We start from the raw sequence: 21,364 nt of genomic DNA, 5'->3' as shown, positions 1-21,364 counted from the left end.
TACATATTGTCTCCCCCCCATGTAGCCAAAGCCGGAAGCAGAAATCCAGGCAGGAAATAAGAGACAGCTGTGCAATCCGGACAAGCTGATTATAAAATGTAATAGAAATTGAAGAAAATGAGTGTCCGGCTACCCAATAAATACCGGCTTTTAAGTAAATGAAAGGCATGCGCCTTCAGAGTTTGTGTTTATACTGGTTCAGGGGACTCAGCTACCCGTCGGCTGGCATCCATCTGGTATACCATGCTTCCCCGCTAACTAAACCTCTATGTTTGCTGGTATCATCTAAATAGCCGGGAAATATACAATCCGGCACCTTCCATGGTTTCAGCATTCTACCCACATTAGATGATAGTCTTTTGCAGGTAGAATGGGCAATCAACTTGTTCATCCAGGACAAATTGTGAAATTTTAGTTACAGCCGTATATCTGGCAAATGTCTTCTTTTTTCCATAATGCAAGGGATATGTCGCCATGTCCAAACACCTAAATATGCAATTGAAATGGGGAATGTGTTACCTACTAAAGGATTTCTATATCTGTCCATCCAGTCCTGAGATTTACAAAGCCCAGCCAATTTCGGTAATCTGATCTTTTTCTATTGCAGATAAGCAAGACAGTTAGGTCACCTCCTCCACCCCCCAGCCTGTGATTGGACAGTGTGTGAGCAGCAGAATACTGATGAGCCATTTCTTTCTTCTCTTCTCCTGTTGGCATTTTCCTTGTCAAAATATTTGCATTCAGCACTTAGTGTTGCCCCTCCCTCTCCCAGTTTGAGATCTGCTGTATGGCGGATTAGAAGAGGCTTGTGTCAAGACACATTCAGTTGCTTTCACTAGTTACATGTAATGAACCGGCCTGCAGTTCAGCTTATAGATAGCCCAGTGGTTCTCAAGCAAGAAGCCTCCAGGTCCTGGGATGATATCTAGGTTCCCCTAGGGTGCCTTGAGCATGGGGCCCAGTTGGCCCTGGATCAGTGTGAATTGCTATATAGCAGAATGGCCAGCTCTGTGATGGGGGGACTATGTGATTTGGGGGCTTTGTGGTGATGGAGGCACGCTGATATGATGAGGAGGCACTGATGTGATGGGGGATTCTAATGTATAAGAGGGCCTCTGATGTGTTGGGGGGACCTCTGATGTGATGAAGGATTCTAATGTATAAGGGGACAGCTGATGTGATGGAGGTCCTCTGACAGGAAGGGGTGATGTGAACATGAGTAGAGGACTTTAATGTGATGTATTGGCTTCTGATGTGATGGGATGACCTCTTATGTGATGGAGGGGCTTCTGATGTGATGGGAGGACCTCTGATATAACGGAGGGACCTCTGATGTCATGGGGGATTCTCTGATGTGAAGGGTTGACGTGTACATGAAGAAAGGATTTTAATGTGCGGGAGGGACCTTTAATTTGATGAAGGGACCTCTGATATGATGGAGGGACCTCTGATGTGATGAAGGGACCTCTGATGTGATGAAGGGACCTCTGATGTAATGGGGGACCTCTGATGTGATGAAGGGACCTCTGATGTGATGGGGGACCTCTGATGTGCTGGAGGAACCTCTGATGTGATGGGGAGACCTCTAATGTGATGGAGAGACCTCTAATGTGATGACCAGACTTGCTGGTTGGAAGCTGAACATTGGGAACCTTGAGTGGAGAGTGTGAACAAGTTTTGCTTTTGACTGCTGGTGATTGCTGTGTTGCATTTTTAGTTTTTTTGGGTTTTTTTTTCCTTGCAGCTTATTTACACCTTTTAACTAAAATTTAACCTGATAACCAAACAATCGCAACATTGGTAGCATGGGTCCAGTACTGCCGCTCCTGCATTTTGCCAATAATTGACTTTGTCCAATTGCACTAATGGGATGATTGTTTGGAAGCACTGAATCTTTTCTGTACCCCCCCCCCCCCCCCCCCCACTGCAGCGATAGAGGCAGGTTGCACCTTAACACAGCTGCAGTGTTTCCTGAATAGCATCTGCTATCGTCTTGCCTGGATTTTCTGTGAAACAGCGCAGGCCTAGAAAGAAGGGTTAACTGCTGAAAATATGTAAAAAGCATGCATGCAGCGGGGGTGATTCTGCACACTCAGCTACCTCTGGCGGGTCACGTGACTTCCAGCAATAATTCAAACGCTTCTGGTGCAATTTCACTCCTATCTAGTTACACTCAGGCGCGCGCGGCGTCCCCTCTCCCTCTTGAGTTGTTTTTTTTTTTTTTTCTGCTTCTCATTTCCAAACCGGCATCAGTGTTAATAAAAGACTCAGCCTTGAAATGACAGAGAAAGGAAATTGATTTTTTTTTTTTTCACTGCGTTCAAAAGATATTTTGCAAATTGCTGCACGCGCGAAACCTGCTGAAACGGTTGTAACTTCTTCAGTGCTGGAATACTGTACATCTCGCATAGGACTTAAAGAGGACCAGTCACAGTTGTTTTTTAATAGGGATTCTATTTTATATCAATATTAACAATTTACAGCTTGATTTACGACATATTTAAAAAACATGCCCTCCCCCTTCTTTTTTTGGCTTTTCTCCTAGGCTTTATGGTGTGTTACTGATGATTTAAATAAATGAATCCATAGTAAATAAAACCACAACCTGATTGTAAAATCCCCTCCCTCTTATTCTACATAGTTGATGGTAAACCTAAAGCTGGCCACACACATTAGTCTGATTTAAGATTTAGTATGAAGGCCCACCTAAATAATCCATTCAGTTTCTATACAGTTGGATAGACCCCCATATTGTGCAGTTAAAGATGTGGTAAATTCTCATTCTAAACTTGTACCCACAGGTAACCAGTGGTTTGCTGGTGCTAAACTTTTTTGGGAGGGGCGGCAAACAACCCCCCCCGCCCCCCCCAGGTCCGCACTCACCCTACCAGGGTCACGGCGCCGCTGCGTCCCCAGATTCTCCTCCCGGCCAAACCGGTCTTCTTTAGATCCGCCTCCTGTCCTGATTGGCCAGGTGAAGAAGAAGCTGGAATATTGATTCGCTAGTGTCACAAGTGGGTGGGTTTGGGGCGCAGAGCACTGTGCCCCGAGCTCAACCTTTTTTTAAGCCAATTAGAGCCTCGGGCTCTAATCGTGTGTTTGAAAAAAAAAAAAAAAATCATAGAGAGCTATGAGTCCGGTGCCCCACATGTAAACTAGAGGGTGGCACGCAAACTAGGGGGGCAGCGCCCCTGCGCCCATTATGGACCGGCTGCCACTGCACGTAACCTTATAATAAGGCTTACCTGTAGGTAAAGTGAATATCTCCTAAACGTGCGCCATATTCATATTGGCTGTAGCCGAGGATGTCACTGTGCAATGCTCTGCAATCAGGGCACACAGTGTGTGCCATGGATGAAGAGCGCTGCAATAATGGCATGTGCGGGAGTGACGTCATTGCAGCCCGGCCATTCAATCAGCCAGGAACAGTAACAGAGAGCGGCAGCAGCAGTGACAGAGAGCAGTTGGAGGGCGCCCTTCTAAAAGTAATTCTGCCATAATGTGCCAGTTGGCAGTGCATATTAGCTTTTTATAGAACAACACTGCAGGGGGCAGATTTAGAAAAAAGTTGTCGACTTCACTACCTCTTCAAAAAATTGTTACATCTGTGGCCATGCCAAAGGAGACTGTGCAGGGATTATCCAATCTCACTTCTACGTTTGTGCATGACTTTTAACAGGCTGATTAGACACCTTGTTCTGAATGCAGAGACCTATAGCTCTATGATTAGCAAAGCTGCTCCCTACTGATTGGATATCTCTGGCTCTGACTTAGTAGGGGCATGTTGGACCTCTGAAGAAAGACCACTGCTTCTACAAGAAGTGCAAGGGTCCTTGGTCCTTCTCTGTAGCATGCCAATAGCAGGCAGGCTTTTCTACTCTAAAGAGAACAAACCACCTCCCTCCATTAGTGCAGACCCCCCCCAGAACAAACCCCCCCTCCATTAGTACAGACCCCCCCAGAACAAACCACCCCCTCCATTAGTACAGACCCCCCAGAACAAACCACCCCCCCTCCATTAGTACAGACCCCCCAGAACAAACCACCCCCCTCCAAAACAAACCACCAGCTCCATTAGTACAGACCCCCCATAAGAAACCACCCCCTCTTCATTAATGCAGACCCCCCCCAGAACAAACCACCCCCCTCCATTAGTACAGACCCCCCTAGAACAAACCACCCCCTTTATTAATACAGACCCCGCCCAGAAAAAAAAACCCTCCATTAGAGCAGACCCCCCAGAACAAACCACCCCCCTCCATTAGTACAGACCCCCCCAGAACAAACCACCACCCTCCATTAGTACAGACTCCCCCCCAGAACAAACCACCCCCCCTCCATTAGTACAGACCCCCAGAACAAACCACCCCCCTCCATTAGTACAGACCCCCCCAGAACAAACCACCACCCTCCATTAGTACAGACCCCCGCAGAACAAACCACCATCCTCCATTAGTACAGACTCCCCCCCAGAACAAACCACCCCCCCCTCCATTAGTACAGACCCCCCAGAACAAACCAGCCCCCCCTCCATTAGTACAGACCCCCTCAGTACAGACACCCCCAGAACCATCCCTCCCTCCATATGATATAGCTGTGACCAGCAGCAAAAATCAACCTCATCAGCAAGCCCCCCTCACAACACCTCACCTCGGGTGGCGGAGGACATCTCCCCCCCAATCTCAAGCCGACACCCCTCGTACACAGAACACCTGGACGGCAGCTGGAGAGGAGAGGAGAGTGTGTAGCCACGCCGCCCAGGTGGAGAGCAGATCAAGACCCCCGAGACAGGTATGAGAGACGGAGGAGGAGGAAGAGAACACATGGCAGGCACGGCCGCTGCGCTGAAGGTGAAGAAAAAAAACTGCCAAAGGGAGCCAAGGCTTTCATTACCCCCGGGATGGTGTCACCCCTCTAGCGTGTGGCACCCGATGCGGACCGCACCCCCCGCCTAGCGACGCCACTGACAAGGTGAATATGGATGCTGATTGGTCACTGCGTAAAGCTGCTCCATTTTCAGTCTGATTCAGTTTAATAAATGTCCCCATTGTGTTTTAAAGCACCTGGAATGTATTTAAAGTACAGTTTCAGAAAACAGTTACATTCTCGGCATACCTGTCACACTGGTTGTGCTCTCAACCAAACCATCAAATGGTTGGTGTCATAACTGATCACATGCATGTGCAGCACCATGGTGGTTGCAGATCAAACAGAAGCCAAGATGGCAGCTTCCTTGGCTAAAAATGATAGGAGGGTTTAGTTCCTCTTTAAACTGAAATTTCTGTTGGGCTTTAAAGCAGAACTAAAGTTCAGCTGTAACAAACAGCAAGCAGACAGGCTTTTTATTGCAGAAGAGACATACAATAAAATACACCTACCTGCCTGTCTGTTGTCTTCTCCCACGATGTACACTGAGTTGTTCACCAACATGATCCCTGTGTTCCCGGATGACTGGCTCCTGCGCATGTACAGGAGTGACGTCATCCGGTTAATGAAGACGGCCAAAAGCTGGTGTTCTGCCGAAAACGCCAACTCACCAAAATCTACAACCATGTCACTTCCAGTGACTCTCCAGCAGCAATAATTGTAATTTGGACAAGTTGGCTGTTTTCACAGCACAGCGGCAGCGTATACACTACAGTACACGACGAGTTGGCTGTTTGGACAGAACACCGGGTAAGGAGGAAAAAAGTTGTCGCCGCCTTAGAGATGACCATGTTGTTGGTTACTAGCGGGTGGACTAACAATGTCCACTCATTATATCGTGTACCGTAGTGTATACGCTGCCGGTGTTCTGTGAAAACAGCCAACTCGTGGAAATCTCAAAATATTGCTGCTGGAGAGTCACCGGAAGTGACGTGGCTAGAGATTTTGGCGAGTTGGAGTTTTCGGCAGAACACTGGCATACAGAAGAAGATGAAGATAGAGGGAATGTTGGAGGAAAGGTGAGTATAGATCCCTTTAGTTCGACTTTAAGCTCTACTCAGTTGTGGCATTTTAGTTCCTATGGATCTAATTCCACTTCACATTAACATGCAATTGCTACTTAGATTTACTTCAATGGTCTGACCCTGCGTGGTCCCTCCTCACTGTCAGCATCTTCTGCCCAGCTTCTACTGGGTGTTGGTCTTCAGCCATCTTGATTGGCTGGTGCAGGATGATGTCACTCCTATGCATGCGCAGGAGTGCAGTCATCCCGGCACACAGGCACTGGCAGGAATGTACACTGAGCTGTGCAGTGTACATTCTACAGAAGATGGCAAGCAGGCGGGTACATTTATTTTATGGCAGAAGCAGTTGCATGTCTCTTTTGCAATAAAGAGCTTGCTCCTAGTTTTGAATGCTGCAGGCCTTGTATTGAAGGGGGGGGGGGGGGGGTTACTAAAACTTGTGCACACAAAATCTAGAGCAGCTGTGCATAGTAACCAATCAGCTTCTAACTTCAACTTTCAATTAAGCTTTGAGAATAAAATCTAGAAGCTGATTGGTTGCTATGCACAGCTGTACCAGTTTCTCTGTGCACCAGTTTTAGTAAATCTCCCCCATACTGTCAACTAACCATCAGCAAATGTGAGGAATCAAGGAACAGAATGGACAAATATAAATTGTATGCTCCATTGATAATTATGAGTTATTCTCAGGTCAGTTAAGCTAACAGGGCCTACAGACGTAAAAAAACATTCACCTAACATGGCCAGTTTTGAATGCATTGGGTTAAGTTACTCAAAGTTTGTACGTCTGTTGGCCTTCCCTGACCACTTTAGACTGAACCTGACCTTACAAGGGACAAAAAAATGATGTTTTTCCGGCTATTGATAAGCCAGAATTCAGATGCCATACTCTTTGTAGACCACAGCCTGCATGTACATCCACTACAACCAAGCATGCACGTACACTGATCTTCCTTAAAGTATCACCAAACGCTATCCTTATTCTCCATACGTATCCACTACTTAATGGCCCAGTAATCTATTTTTGCTGAGCACCCACCATTAGCTCAGGGACCTCTCCTTTTCCCCTTCACTTCCTTTTGTTGGAAACAAGCAGTGCAGGTTCGTTTCGGCCATGTGCACTGCGCTATTCACACTACAAATCCTATAGTCCCGGCCTAGTCCATGGGTGCTCAACCCATGGACCTCCAGCTGTTGCCGAACGACAAGTCCCATGAAGCATTGCAAAGCTGACAGTTACAAGCAAGACCCCCAAAGGCAGAGGCATGATGGTGCTTCTAATTCCTCAGGAGCTGGAGGACCACAGGTTGAGCACCCATGCCCTAGACCATCTCAGAAGTGAGCAAGAGGGGGTGGCTACATACCTACATATAGTGGGATCATGGAGAGGAAACATAGCCACCATCTAACAGAAAGTCACACAGCAGCAAAATAGGAATTTGGAGATTTGAAGGAGGCTGAGAGCAATTGAAGGTATACTTTCAAATTAAGAATACATACTTGAAAATATTTTTTTTTTAAACCATAATTTAGTGTCACCTTAAGAATGAGCATTCAGTGGCCCAATCCTGCAAGCAATGCCACTATCTAAATCTAAATGTTCAGAACTTGTGTTGCCCAAAGTGCAGCTCCACTTCTTCACCAAAATACAAACCAATAGCAGATACTTCCCTTGTGCTCAGACAATCTTCTTGGAAATATACCTTTCTGTGCAATGACCTCAGCCTTTTATCATTTTATGTCTGCCTCTATATCTATCATTTTCTACGACTCTGGCATTATGTGGATGGAACTTTACATAAAGCAGCCATTAGATTTCTCATTTATTGTGCCTCCTGTGCGTGAATGCCACTTGCAATCAGATTAGGTTGACTCCAGGAGCCATTTTGGGAGTTTCCATGTTTGCAAAGGTCACCAGTGAAATAGAAAAAGTAGGTGGGACCAGAAGTATATGGGAAAGCAAAGAACCACCCAAAAGAAGAAGGCACAGAAAATCCGTACAGACATACTAAATGGATTGCAAGGGGCGATGGTACATATGTACAAATAAACAAAACATAAACTACCTTTCTGCTTTTGTTTGCATTTTGATAGTTATTCTTGCTTATGACTGCACCAATTGTATAGTCCTTTGAATCAACTATGTTATTTCATCGATGCCTCTGCCTTTCCTTCAAGCTAAGATCTGGGCTTTCCTTCTCTTCTCAAGGCCAGGCATCTCCTCCTCTTCCAGCTCCGGGCCTCCTCTCTCTCTCTCTCTTTCTCATCCTCTCTCTGGGGCTGTTTCTTGCATTTTATTGGTCCCTGATGAAGTCTCAGCTGTTTAATTCCCAGTAATTATGAAGAGCTTGAAAAGTCTGGTGAAAAGTCACCTGGTCCTACAGCCACCTCTCGGCCCCCCGTAACCTCGCTTCGAGTCATGAGCCGTGCAAATCAGCTCTTGGCAAGTTCATTTGTAAAACAATGGCGAGCTGAGGCCTATAAAAAGCTTATGAATGTATGAGGCAACAAAGGGAGACGGAGACTGTCAGGCATTCGTTCTTTACGCTAAGCATAATAGAGACACAAGTGGGGCTCCAAAGAAAGACACTTAACCCACAGCGGTACTTCGCAGATTCCGTGTACTCTGTTGTATATGAGTGATATGAACAAGCTGAACTAATTATTTCTTCATGCTGGGCTGAAATTCTTCCAGCTCCGATGTATCACTCATGGTTCCGCTTTATAGTAGACCAAGCAATCAGCGCCGAGCGAGATTGGGGGCACGTAGGTAATAATGATGTGTTTAATAAAGAAACTTGGTGGGTGACTTGCTAGGCGTGTTTCCAGAGATTCCACTATGATGTTCTGCACATCAACAATCCTTAAAAGTAATATACATCTAAACACCTTTTTCATTTCGTCTAGTTGTCCTGTTGGTGGTAAAGGCTCAAGAGTTAGAACCTCTGTCAGGTTCTGTTGCTCATTCGGGGTCTCATTAAGGAGATCTCCTATCACTTCTTGCCCTGGATACACATGAAAGACACCAAGACAGCAATACAATTCAGATGTTGGTTCTAACCACTCTTGAACTTTCCAGAAGTATAAAGAATTGGCCAAAGTTGGCCTTAGAGTGGTCAAGGACAAAGTTGGTTTCTAGTAGATGTTGTGGTATTCCTACACCAGCAGGAAGTATAATATAACCCCACCAATGGTGCTAGGTTTGTCCTGGAGGTTCCACTTGAAACATCTCCTGTGAGTAGCTTCAACATAAAACTTATATAAAAGATTTGGCTGAAGTTGGCCTTTGCCTAACCAAGGACTAAGTATATTCTTAGGAGAGGTTGTGGTATTCCTACACCAGTGAGGGAGTATAATATAACCCCACCAATGGTGCTAGGTTTGTCCTGGAGGTTCCACTTGAAATATCTCCTGTGTATCTTCCATGTACAAGTTATACATATGATATATTGAATAAACTCAACATTAACCTTTTTGTTGTCCTGAAGGACAGTCATCATCTAAAGCAGTGATCTCCAAACTGTGACCCACGGGACGAATGTGGCCCTTTGCTTGCCTTTATCCAGCCCTTGGGGCACAATACCATCCACTGATGCCAATGATGGGACACTATTTCTCCCACTGACACCAACGATGGAGCACTTTTAAACCCACTGATACCAATGATGCGGCACCATTCCTTCTATTAAAACCGATGATGGGGCATTGCTTACTTTCACTGCCCCCAGGGCATTTTCTACTCTCACTGCCCATAGTCTGCCCCCCTAAAGCCTGAATGATGTAAACTGGCTCTTTGTTTAGAAAGTTTGGAGACCCCAAAGCCTAGAAGCACCATAAAGAAAACCAATACTGAGAGACATACAGGACATACAGGCAACAAAGGATGCCATTGCTGATCTTGTTTTGAAAATGCTAGGGTTCCCTGGCAGGCCTGGAACAAACATGCACATGCAAATTGTCACTGTAGCTTTTTCAGAAGGGCAGAAATTGCAGCCTTTATATTTCTCTTATTGTACTTTTATTTTAGAAAGACATTCTCATTGAAAATGCCATTGTTCTTGATGCAGGGATCTCCAAACTATGGCCTTCCAGCTGTTGCGGAACTACACATCCCATGAGGCATTGTAAAACTATGACATTCACAAACATGACTAGGCATGATGGGAATAGGGTTGCCACTTTTTCTTCAAGCCAAACCCGAACACTTTAGCGGCGCACAGATAAAAAATATTTTTTAGACTATAGGATTGTAACAGACCTTAGACCACCTTTGGGGACGCTTCAAAGAGAATAGTAATGCGGCATGCATAGTGTCCCCTCACCCTCCTGTCAGGCCCTGTACCAAGCCACATTCTTGTCTGAATATTGTGTCCGGGTTTCAGGCGGACTGAAACCCGGACACATGATTCAAAACCCGGACAGGTGGCAAGCCTAGATGGGAGTTGTAGTTCCTGAACAACTGGGGGGCCATAGTTTGGAGACCCTTGTACCTAGAGCAAGACTGTTATGAAGACCAAAAGCACAAGGCATCCAGTACTTATGCCAAACTGGTATGGCATCAAGGCCTTTGTTCCTCAGTGAAGTCACTGGCAAGAAGTGCTCAATTTTATTTAACTTTAGCTCCTCCCACAAAATTAAGACTTCCTCTCTAAAGCCTGCAGAACACCAAGCTGCAACCTACAGCAACCAATCAGCCTTTAATTTTTAGCCTCTAGCCTGCACTGGGAAAATAAAACATAAGGGGGGTTATTTACTCTGCATAGAAACCAATCAGCTTCCAGGTTTTATTGTCAAAGCTTAACTGTACAAGCTGAAGTTAGAGGCTGATTGCTTACCATGCACAGCTGCAACAGATTCTGAGTGCACCAGTTTTAGTAAATCTACCCCCAGGCTTGTTTAGCTAGTTCACCTAATAGGAGGCAGCAGCCCTATCTGGAAACACATGCGATTGCGGATGGAGACAAAGTTGGATCACATAAAACTCAGACAAAGCTAACAATAGTGGACTTTAGCACAGCCACAGCATTTCCTGGATATCAGGTTGCTGATGGCTTTACTTGCCCTCTAGGATAGATCGACAAGCATGACTGATATGCATAGCTGACCGTGGCTGCCATCTAAAGGGTATTTTACAGGCCTGGTGGGCAAAAATAATCTAAAGTTACTAAAGTTGTTAATAGGAAGGATATCATAAGGCAACCATAGTCAGCAGCTGGCTGCTGAGATAGCATCAGGATCCTAGGCTGGGCCCAGAGGCTGGGTGATCTCCTTCTGCATCCCAGGCCCCTGTAGACTCGGCCTTGCTTCTTCGAGGACTGGAGAAGCTTTTGAACGATGCTAATGTACAATCAAATATTTGCTGTCAGTGCTATGAAAGAAGCGAGGACTTCTCTGACTGTGAATGCATCCGTACTTTCCCTGCCCTCGGGGGCCATTCAGCAGTTATTACAAGGCCCGCTACAGTGACAAAATGAATCCCGTGATGTGATTCATTGTACGCTAGTTCAGGCAGGTCTGCGGAATTAATGAGCACCATTACAAAGCGTTGTGGAATATACTGGCACTGTATAATGAATGTGTAAGAACGGTAATAGTTGTGGTTCATTTATTAACAGCAGTTAGATACAGTAACACATAGCAACTGCATCTACCAGCCAGTAATCCAGCTCTTAAGGGCAATATACGGATACTTGGATATGCAGCCATTCACTTACTAGAGAAAATAACATGCTTCCCTTAGACCTGTCAGTGTCCACGTGATGCGATGCTGAATTCACTCAGGGAGCGGCCATTTTGAAAAATGATGTGTAGTGCTCAGGCACCACACATTCACCAGCTATGAACTGAGAGCGTTACTGGATATGGAATGGATCGCTTTGCACCCAGTTGTTGGTAAATCTAAAGGAAATTGGACTACATGCAACTCATGTAGTTATCTTAAATTATAGGGAAAATGCCCATGCTGCTCCTACAGCCAATCACATTCTTCCTTTTATTTTCTGATTCTTCCCTCTCCAAAAAAAAAAAAAAAAAAAGATAGCTATTTTTTGATTGGCTACATGCTTTGACCAGTCTGTCTCCTTTTTTTTCTCTCTTCTGCTTCTGTGTTGTATTGTCTGCCGTAACGTGACCCTCCATTCTGCCAAGAATGGGGCTGAAGTGTTTATAGTATTTTAATGAGGTTTACAAAGCCTGGCAAGCCGCGCTTCAATGTTCCCAAGGGAGGGACTTTGATTGGCCGGGCAAAGTTAAAGGCTTAGCCTGGGGCACTGTACAAGGAGGTGGGCGGGTGGCAGGGACCTTTGCATTGCCGCAGGCTGAGGCCTAGATGCCTCATGCATAAGATGAGCGGACTGGAATTTTGTAATCCCGCACATGAAAGATAATGTGGGTTCCATTGTATCGTTGGTCACAGACACAGGCAACCTATAGGTTCATTGAGGCCTTGGAACTACAAGCCCCAGAATGGCATTACAAACTTGTATGTCAGATTCCAGGAGACTGGTGGATGATTCACCTAAATAAGCCTGCTGTTGCCTAACTTTTTTGAGTTTTCTCTTGTTTTCAACTGAAATAAATGCCCACTGTATCATGGATTGGACATAAAGATTTTGGACATTATTTTGGACATTGAAGATATTTATATATGCTACACATTCAGGAGCATTTGCAGAGTGAAGTTACCTCTACCAACATTGCTCAGTGATCATGGCTAATATTTGGCCCTACAACCTACCGGTAAGTCTTTAAATTCTAGAAGGAAACCAAGGGACCTAGAGCAGTGATGGCGAACCTTGGCACTCCAGATGTTTTGGAACTATATTTCCCATGATGCTCAACTACACTGCAGAGTGCAAAAGCATCATGGGAAATGTAGTTTCTGGCACCTCAAAACAGATTTTGGCACCCCAAAACATCTAGGGTGCCAAAGTTCGCCATCGAGGAAACCCACATCATCAAAGGGGTGAAAATACAAACTCAAGCAAGAAAAAATCCTTCAATCAATCCCTGAACACAGTGGGATTTATTTACTAAAGCTGGAGAGTGCAAAATCAGTTGCCTACTGCATAGAAACCAATCAGCTTCCAGGTTGTATTGCCAAAGCTTAATTGAACAAGCTGAGGTTAGAAGCTGATTGGCTACCATGCACAGCTGCACCAGACTTTGAGTCCTCCAGTTTTAATAAATATCCTCCAGTGTAACTTCAACTGGATGTGGTCATTTTGCTTTTAAACCTTCTCAGATTTGAACCCTACCAGGATAGTGTCTCTACTGCTAATCTTGGGGTTGATCTTCTGCACCTCAATCTCTATAGAGGCCAGTATCTTTTGAATTGGCCTGAATCTGCTTCTATGGAAATGGAAGGCAATCTGAGTATGAGAGGGTGGAGAACCATCAAAGAATCCTAACGTAAGGCTGCAGTGCCCAGAAGTGCTGTGAAGATGTTGACTTGGATCATATAAAAGGCAGGTAAAATGTCACTAAAGTGATACTAGGGGCCACTTTTTAAATTAAAACAACAAAAATGACATCCTTACCTAATCTGTGTAATGGTTTTCCACAGAGCAGCCCGATCCTCATCTCCCCCCACGGAGTGCCCCCCTAGCAAGGCAGTTGTTATGGGGGCACTCGTGTGTGCTCGTTTCCAAGCCCTGCTCTGTGTATCCACACACACACACCAAAGGCTCCTGCTGCTGTTTCTGAGCCAATGAGGAAGGAGAAAGCCGGGAGAGCTATTGCTCTTGTGGACATCGCTGGATCGAGATTGACCTCAGGTAAGTATGGGGGGGGGGCTGCTTCAATAAGAAGGTTTTTAACCTTTATGGATAGAATGCATGAAAGTAAAAACCTTCAGCCTTTAGAACCCCATTCAAATTGGTCCTGGTTTGGCTTATTGCATGGTATTTTTTTGTAACTCTCCAGTTATCTGCCATGTCCACCCAACTCTTCAACTAACTACTATCTTGTAGCCTTCAGCCTTTCAAAAATAGTCCTTAAAGCGGAGCTCCACCCAAAAGTGGAAGTTCCGCTTATCTGCCTCCCCCCCTCCGGTTTCAGATTTGGCACCTTTTCGGGGGGGGGGGGGAGCGGGTACCTGTTTGCCACGGTGAGATCACCCAGAATTTCAGCCCCCACCTCCTTCCCCGCCGCTGAGCCATTCAGAAAGCGCAGCACGCTTCGCACATGCGCAGTAGGGAACCAGCTGTGAAGCTGTAAGGCTTCACTGCCGGTTTCCCTTAAAAGCAATGACGGCGGCAGCACCCGAGAGCCAATGGAAAAATCGGCTGGGGTGTTTACAATGTGGGATCCCTGGGACAGGTAAGTGTCCTAATATTAGAAGTCAGCAGCTACAGTAATTGTAGCTGCTGACTTTTCATTTTTTCTGAAGGAGGCTGGACCTCCTCTTTAAAGACTTTCTTACACCACTGAGGTCACCACCCCACCACCACCACCACAGAAAAAAATTAAAATCCAAAAATCAACACAACCACCACCAAAAAAAAAACCCCCACTAAGGCCGATCTACTATCTGCATGCTTGCCCATAGCAACCAATCGCAAGAGGTAATTTTTCTAAGCATCACACTGAGATACAGATTTGCATATTAACCTTGAACGCGAGGATGAACACAGTGGGGTTGATTTACTAAAGGAGAATAAACTGTGTACTTTGCAAGGTGCCGTTGCTCTCTGCAAGTGCAGTTGCTCCAGAGCTTAGGAAAATTAGATAAAGCTTCACTTTGCAAAGAATACCCAATCATGTGCAAGGAAAATAAAAAAAAACAGCATTTTTGCTTGCACATGATTGGATGATGCAAGTCAGCAGAGCTTTTGCTCATTTACTAAGCTCTGGAGCAACTGCACTTTGCAAAGTGCACAATCTATCAGCCTTTAGTTAATCAACCCCCATGTCTTAATAGTTCTGAGTGAATACGATGGAGGAATTACACTTATTGGGGTTGATTTACTAAAGGCAAATAGACTGTGCACCTTGCAAAATGCAGTTGCACTCTGCAAGTGCAGTTGTTCCAGAGCTTAGTAAATAAGATGACAGTTCACTTTGCAAAGAATACCCAATCACATTCAAGGAAAAAAAAACAAAACATTTTTGCTTGCACATGATTGGATGATGGAAGCCAACAGAGCTTCTGCCCATTTACTAAGATCTGGAGCAACTGCACTTGTAGCGTGCAACTGCACTTTGCAAAGTGCACAGTCTATTTGCCTTTAGTAAATCAACCCCAATAAGTGTAATTCCTTCATCGTATTCACTCAGAACTATTAAGACATTGGGGTTGATTCACTAAAGGCTAATAGATTGTGCACTTTGCAAAGTGCAGTTGCTCCAGAGCTTAGTAAATGAACCCCATTGTGTTCATCCTCGTGTTCAAGGTTAATATACAAATCTGTATCTCATTAGCTTTTGCTAAAACACGGCAATAATGGATGAACGTAACCCACGTGTGCATTAATGCATGTTAAGAAGTTGATATACTTAATGGGCGGGGGAGGGGGAGGGGCGTGGTTAAGCCAGAACAGCAAGCCTGTGATCACTTTAGGTTTAAAAAAATAAAAATAAAAATCACATCACCCAAAAAAAATATATAAACACATTTCATCATCTAAAAAGTTCTACCTAAAACTACTAGGTTCAAGGCAAGAGAAAAGGACAAAGGAGATCAACTTAATTACACGTCGCACGTCATTACTGAGTCATAAAAAAAAAAAAAAATGTTTAAAAAACAAACTCAGCATAAAAGCTTTAAAAACCGAACCAAAAATGTAAAAAAAAAAAATGTTTTTAAACCAAAAAGTGTAATAAAGCATATGTTCTTTAGACCAGCTAACTGTAAAGAGGTGACCGTAAATAGATAGTAACTGGATATAAAAGGTCATAGCGATATCTAAACACGCTAATATGCAAACAAAAAAATAAAATCAGGTTTGTAATGCAAAGGCAGCAGTGAAGAACAATGCATGGAGCCCAGCAGGCTGATGTAGTGTTTGTGTTGAAGTTAATAGTACATAGTAGGGCAGGGGATGAGTCAGTTGTGTTCTTTTACACACACACACACACACGAACGATGGCCTTGTTGGTTGTAGTGCTCGCCTCTTGTATAGCACAATAATCACAAGGTACAAAGCATTGTTGGGCAAAGGGAGGCTGCTGACAGCTTTGGTTTCTATGACAGCATAAAAGGCTCACAGCAAAACCTAGGATTCCTGGAATCCTAGTCCTTTGTTTGCCATTAATTAAAGTGACCATATGGAGCAAGCTGATAATGGTAGCAGATGATCCAGAGGAAAGAGACAGACAGAGAGAGAAAAGAAAAGAAAAAAAATTGAATTTGTAGTAGGAAGAAGTATGAAAAGGCTTTTTCGGAGTCCGGATAGGTTTAAACATGGGAGGCTTGACAATGAATGCTTGATAAAGGTAGCAACGCCAATCACAGAATAGGGCTTACGCATGGGGGGAAAGCCTAAACTGGCAAATCCTACTTCACAAAATAAAAACAAACATAAAAAAAAAAACAATAATACTAAGAAGAAATGTAATTAATTTTAATAAGAAAGAATTTTAATAAGAAAGAATTTTATAAAAAGCGATCATAAACCTTCAAACGCCTCAATTATTCCGATGTTGCTATCGGTCAATCTCAACATATTGACAAAACATTACAATAAAATGTTCAATTTGGTAAGAAAATAATTGATACATTGTCAACTTAAGGAAAAATAAAATAGAACAACTCTCCAACACCAACCACAACGCAGCAAAAGTTCCAAAGAAAGTCTATCGGCACTTGATTTCCGTCTTAACAGGATGATTAAAACAAGCACAAGAAAAAGGAAATATATACAAAAGGGCATTAAAATTATTAAAGCAAAAGATTTTAATGGCTTGAACATTTTTTTTTTCTAATATCCCGTATCAAAGAAAAAAAAAAAAAAATCTTTTTGGTTAGAAAACTGTTTCCTCTCGTGGAGGTGACGCGTTGTTTCGTCAGCGAATTGCCCTTGCTACGAAATTGCCATTTTGCTATGACGAGGATAGTGGCCTGAAGGTTATGAAAATATATAGCAGGCAAGGGGGGTGGGAGGTGCCTACGGAAAATCACTCTTTATATTTATGGTCATGCAAACATCTCCGAACTAGTTCTAACAGGATTTTCTTTTTCTACAGTCCAGGCCTACACACAGAATATCTGCCCTAGAACTGATCCAGAGTTTGCTCTCAAGGGGTGCACGATAGAACCCCCCCCCACCCCCTCCTCCTCCTCCTCCCTCCCCCACAAAGGAATCACAGCCCTGTACACAAAGATATGACTTGACATAGTCCTGAGTGACCATGCAAGGTCTCCAACGAACGAGAACTGTCCAAGGTGCTGAACTGCTGGCTGTTTTCATTGTCCCCCCCACAGCACAAACACAATGTGACTTACCTTCTTGTTACAAATGACATCAAAGGGGAGTAGTCACAGGATGTGCATGCTTAGGAGGCTGTGATGGAGAGCAGTCCTTAGTAAGCTGTTTGTGGGTCCCACTTAAAGCTTTCTTCCCCTTCCAGCGAGCAATGGTGATGACTTGGACCTCATTCCCTTGATGGCCGATCTCAATAGGAGACCAAGCTTCCACCAAGAGTAGGGGGTGTGTGTGTGTGTGTGGGTGGGGGTGGGGGGGGCGGGGGTCCTCCGTAACTCCAAGCCTTGCAATGTATCTGTTTACTCTTCGAGGTGAAAGAAATTTACAGTACAGCACCAAAAAAGATGGAGCAGCTCATTTCCTCCAGGGGAGCCAGTGGGCAGGCCCAACTCACTACAACAACCTATGACTGCCTTCGCTCCAGCCAACAGAAGGTGCCTAGCTCAACCAAACTGTTTAATCATTAATATGCAAGAACGTTGGAGCTTCTTCAGCTGGGAGGGGGCTGTGAACGGCTGCAACTGTCATCCCAGGCCTCCCCGCACGTTGACAGCTTTTGGTAGAGTCCAATAATTTCCAACAGAAACACCCAGCGGATGATCTACGCTTGTGTGTGTGTGTGTGCAGGGCTAAGGGAAAGTTCCACTTCAGATTCATCTACGGGGTGACCTTTTTCCCTGGTAAGGAAGAGGCAAGTTGGCATTGGACCTCCATGATGCCGAGCAAGCTCTCCCTGTAAGCCTCTTAAAGTGCTCGCTACACAGTAAACAACTACACATGTCACCAGCGGCGAGAAAATGGAGCACTTAACTCCTTCCTGCCCTTGCTTGTGCAAGCAGCTCTAATTCCAAAGATAGCTAACTAAGCCTGACTAAGCAAAGGCTGGAGATTGCTTAAACAGCGATAAGGTACATCAAACCATGAGATGAAAATAATTAAATTAAACAAATAAAAATGCTATGCTCATTTTTCTGTATTTGCAGAATAATAAAATAGTGTTAGTTTTTTTTAGGAATTTTACTACTTGTTTTTTATTTATTTTTTGGTGGAGAATGCGGGCAATGATTTCATTACTTATTTTTAGACTTTTGTATTATTTTAACTAATGCGCAAGTTTGTAAATGTGTGCAAAGGGTTGCTAAGCTCTAAGTAAAAAAACAAAACAAAACAAGATTGAATACTTAATAAAAAAGCAAAGGATGAAGCATATCAAATGCACAAAGAATCTTGTTTTGCAGCAAGCAATAATTGCTTTGATATTAAGCAAACGTCATTGGTGTTCACCTTCGACTTTGTACTATTAAGGTCACAGAAACAATAACAGCTTCTACTAAACACTGCAATGATTGTGTCACACAATAACACATATCGAATGTTGGGTTTTATTCCTGCTACTATAAATTTCTTATATAAAAGCGGAACATCCTTTGCAGAACACACAAAAATTATTATTAGAGAAGACAGATCGGCAGGTGCAACCTACTAAAAAAAAGACATCACATTGTTTGATCAACATTTATAGAGATATGCAATACCATACTTACACAAAGACGTAGTTATTATATATCCTGTTTCCATTGTTACTGAGCACGATGTGTAAAAAGAAGAATAATGCTCCCCCAAAACAATCAGCACATATATGACATCAATCAAGCAACTTGTGAGCTATAAGAATGTTATTAACTTGTCTATTTGCCGAGAAACTCATCAGTTTATGAACTGGGGAATCTCAACAACTTGTAATACTCGGTAAGTGCGCTCAATGGGGGTGATTTACTAAAGCTGGAGAATGCAAAATCTGGTAGAAACCAATCAGCTTCCAGGTTTTATTGCCAACGCTTAATTGAACAAGCTGGAGTTAGAAGCTGATTGGTTCCTGTGCACAGCTGCACCAGATTTTGCACTCTCCAGTTTTAGAAAATCAACCCCCAATGTTTATTCATTGTTCAAGAACAAAAGACAGGTATGAGATACAAGCAAACTCATGCATCCTTCAACAGAAAATACTGTCAACAATGATAAATGAAACACCAAAAATTCATTGGAGACTTGACACAAGAATACAAGTTGGTAACAAATCACAAGGTGGACATACTATATTATATTTAAAGAATATAAAGTGTGAAGAAAAAAAATAAAAGGTTCCACTGTGTGGTTTGTAGTATGGATAGACTGGGTAGTATATTGCTATTTAGCCTGTAAAGATTTCCGTTTGATCCTAGCGGAGAATAATCAGCACCAACCGGCTGTGGACAGCTCCTCAATGACAATAAACTATGAAGCCTTCACACTCCGCTCAGGGCTCCCTACACAGCCAACATCAATAATATCATAAAAGATGTGCATGGAGATTTATTCAGGCAAAATACAAGGTCATTGTAATATTATACTACACATAAGGGTCATCGGAAGGACTTCTCCAGAAAATAAAGACATCAGTAGAAGGGTAAGAAGATGCCCAGCTAACTTTGCTGGGGGGAAGCAGAGAGGATACCATTTTGTAAGATATGGAAGTACACTACATGTTTTTTTAGTTTCTGAAAGTCAAAGAGGGGAAGTTTTCAAATATTTTAAAGTTATATATATATATATATATATATATATATATATATATATATATATATATATATATATACCCATACATACACTTTATCTCTCTCTACTTTCTATCTCTCTCCATCTTTTTCTTTCTCTCCCCCTTTCTTTGTGTTTTTCTCTCTGTCTTCCTCTCTCAACTTCTCTCTCTCTCTCTTTCTCCCTATTTCTTTCTCTCTCTTTCATTCTCTCTCCTTCTTTTTCCCTGTATTTATTCCTCTCTCTCTCTCTATTTCTATCTCTTTCTTTCCCCTTATTTCCTCCTTTCTCACAATCTCTCTCTCGCCTCCCTTCCTTTCTTTATCTATTTTTATTTTTCTTCCTTTCTTTCTCTCTATTTCTAACTCTTTCTCCCTTTATTTCTTCTTCTAGTTCTCTCTCTTAATTTCTCTCCTTCCTTGATCTTTTTTTATCACTCTCTTCTCTTCTCTTTTCTTTTCTTTCTTTCTTTCTTTCTTTCTTTCTTTCTTTCTTTCTTTCTTTCTTCCTCTGTCGTTCCACTGCTCCCCTCCCCTTTTTCTTTCTTTATTACTTTTTTCTGTCTCTCTATATTTATTTTTCTCTCCCTCTCTCTCTTCCTCTCTGTCTTTCCACTGCTCTCCCTCATTTTCTTTCTTTCTTTCTTTCTTTCTCTTTGTCTTTCCACTACTCCCCTCCTCTTTTTCTTTCTATCTTTCTTTTTCTCTCCCTCTTTCTCTTCCTCTCTGTCTTTCCACTGCTCCCCCTCATTTTCTTTCTCTCTCTCTTTCTTTCTTTCTTTTTCCACTACTCCCCTCCTCTTTTTCTTTCTATCTTTCTTTTTCTCTCCCTCTTTCTCTTCCTCTCTGTCTTTCCACTGCTCCCCCTCATTTTCTTTCTCTCTCTTTCTTTCTTTCTTTCTTTCTTTCTTTCTTTCTTTCTTTCTTTCTTTCTTTCTCTCTCTCTCTATTTATATTTCTCTTCCTCTCTGTCTTTCCACTGCTCCCCTCCCCCTCTTTCTTTCTTTCTTTCTTTCTTTCTTTCTTTCTTTCTTTCTTTCTTTCTTTCTTTCTTTCTCTCTCTCTCTCTCTCTCTCTCTCTCTCTCTCTCTCTCTTTCTTTTCTCTCTCTCTCTCTCTTTCTTCCTCTCTGTCTTTCCACTGACTTCCCCCCCACCCCCCCCCCCCATTCACCCCATTTTCCATTATCAGAGCCACACCACTGAAATGCAAAAGTAAGAAACTGATTTGGGTATAGATTAAACAAAAAATAAATATTTAAAAGTTAAGATGTCTCCAAACTTTCTTTTTCATATCTCATGCATACTGCATTCTCTAGATTAGAGAACATCAGGGAACACTTAACAGAGGAGCAGAGACTGTTGACTTTTTTTTGTCTCGCACATGATTCCCCTCATTCACCAACATTCACTTTTCTA

The 21,364-nt window shown here is 43.3% G+C and overlaps 1 protein-coding gene across 2 annotated transcripts in view; it reads right to left on the bottom strand.

Annotated features, from left to right (window-relative positions):
* The window catches only part of MYT1 (myelin transcription factor 1), a 94,243-nt gene extending 76,605 nt beyond the window's left edge, over positions 1-17,638 (bottom strand). For both annotated transcript variants that reach the window (XM_073607427.1, XM_073607428.1), the window contains exon 1: positions 17,395-17,638. The gene's annotated coding sequence lies outside the window, so the exon portion shown is untranslated. The remainder of the gene's footprint in view (positions 1-17,394) is intronic.
* Between the last annotated feature and the right edge of the window lie 3,726 nt (positions 17,639-21,364).

Source organism: Aquarana catesbeiana, linkage group LG12, assembly GCF_042186555.1.
Source record: "Aquarana catesbeiana isolate 2022-GZ linkage group LG12, ASM4218655v1, whole genome shotgun sequence".
Classification (NCBI taxonomy): Eukaryota; Metazoa; Chordata; class Amphibia; order Anura; family Ranidae; genus Aquarana; species Aquarana catesbeiana.
Note: the sequence above shows the minus strand (reverse complement) of the source record. Positions and strands in the feature narration are given on the sequence as shown.